A 2,201-nucleotide genomic window follows, 5' to 3' on the forward strand; every position below is an offset into this window, starting at 1 on the left:
GTTTTCTGCGCGGGGACATACTTGTTATATTGTTTGCTTGCATCCAGTATTGTACAAATGGTGTAGGTTGGACCGAGGAGAAGTCATCTGAAGGTTTAAACAGGTTCGCTTTCATCGATCAGCGCGCCAGCTAATCGGCGTTCGTTAGCATTTTACCGCGATTGAACCGTGTCTGAAAAGCGGAAGGTCTATTGTTGTCCACATCCGGAAAGTTTTTCATCTGCGCACCAATATTGTCGCGGGTGGAGCATGGATTTGTGCTGAAAAAGTTCGAAAATATGTGGATTAGGCTGGATGAGAAACATGTATTGTCATTGGACGCAGCAGGTGAAAGAACGCACACATAATGATTTGCCACGCAATCATTGAAATTCAAATAACCATGGGTGGATGAGTTTTCTAAATTGTGAGAATCGAAGCGAATGCCCTGGTGGCAGCACACCTGCGATGACAAAGTGAATATGTTTTTCCATGGCCCTCTCTTGATTCCATCAAATCAATTACCGAGTGTTGAGGTTGACATATCGACGCACACGTCTGAATTTGACACCGAAATGGTTTGTAGCACCTTCTATTTGATGGTGATTGGGTAGGTTAGCCTCAATTGTTCTCGTTTAGTTCCGATCTTTGACGATTCTAAATGGTATGTAGGAAAATATTTGGAACGAGGTTACACATGTCATTTAAAGTAATAGAGGTAGTAGTCAACGGACCTTAGATAATTTTTTGTGTGACGTTGTTATATCAGAGTTGTTTCATTGGAAATATGCTATAGCTTCAATTGTAGGTAGATTGATGCATTTGCAGAGCCCGATTGTTATTTAGTGAACGAACATTTGCTTCATATAGATTTGCTTGTATTGAACTTATGAATACGAATATTGTTTTAATGTGAAGCGATCACCTAGTATAGATACGAATATGTTTCCAGATCTATATCTATTGATAAAGTCAGTTATTTCTCAATTCGAGTATGTATAGGTATACTGTTGAAATTTCTACACTACACTCTTTTCTCGGGAAGTGCACTTAATTTTGGTAGTAAACCGTTAAGATGTTGTGCTGTGTGTTCATAAATTTTGAACATGGTTTTTCAGGGTCCCCAAACAGGTTTACAATACTGGTGTGCCGAAGGCGAATCGTTAAACAATTCTGTATAAAATGTTCATTACGACCTAACTAAAGTAAACAAACCGAGATTTTTATTGCATTTTGTTAGGAATGTCCTAATACACGCACTACCCGAACACCATTTCTCGATTCACTATAGATTCACTAAAAAATCTGTCAACACATTTGACGTATGTCGAAATCAATGAAAAATAATCATTAATGCGACTTTCGTCAATTGGCAATGTTTTGACCAATGTACCAGAGAATAAACAAAATTGTAGTGTGATATTATTAAAGTGAGACTTGCTATAGAATTGGAGATATTTAATGGGATCGAGTTGCTATTAACACTCCTAATACCAAACCTAAAAAAGTTACGCGGAGCACCAAGCCTCAAAAAAAGTTGGAACGGTAGCTTTGAGCTATCATAGCTTAGTTGTTACTTGACCAATTGTGATAAATTTTACACCCTCGAATTTTGTGAAGATTATTTTAAGAATATCATGATTGACGATTGTTTAGGAAAAACTAATGAAAATCTGATTTTTCCCGTTCTAAGTTTTTTTTTCAAGCTCAAAATGTGCCCTATCTGCATTCATGCGGCACCTGCATCGCGAATCGGATATTGAGAACATCAACTTTACCGAGTCATAATTTTTTTGTTAGTCAACCGATCTTCAAAATTTGTTCACCATTGGAAAGGTACTACTTCCACAAATAAAATGCACTGAAAAAAAAAACTAAAAATAGGGTTGTCTACCCAAAGTTATAATGAGAACTGTAAATAGATGACCTAAGAAATGATGAGACTTTTTACAATGACCTTGAATATCTCGAAATTCAAAGCGATGACCTATATACTTTCACACATCATTCGATTGCTAGTGATACCAGCTACAATTTTCACTCAACTACCATTCCTGCACAATCAAAAGAAAACATTGAAAAATCGATAAATTTATAAATATATATGAATTTTCATATTTTTCATATGTTTGTATATAACTCAAAAATTAAAGCAATGACATGTACATTTTTTTGATTCAGAATATTGGAATCATTACCAGAAACAATGTATTGATGAACAA

Source organism: Malaya genurostris, chromosome 3 (assembly GCF_030247185.1).
Source record: "Malaya genurostris strain Urasoe2022 chromosome 3, Malgen_1.1, whole genome shotgun sequence".
Taxonomy (NCBI): domain Eukaryota; kingdom Metazoa; phylum Arthropoda; class Insecta; order Diptera; family Culicidae; genus Malaya; species Malaya genurostris.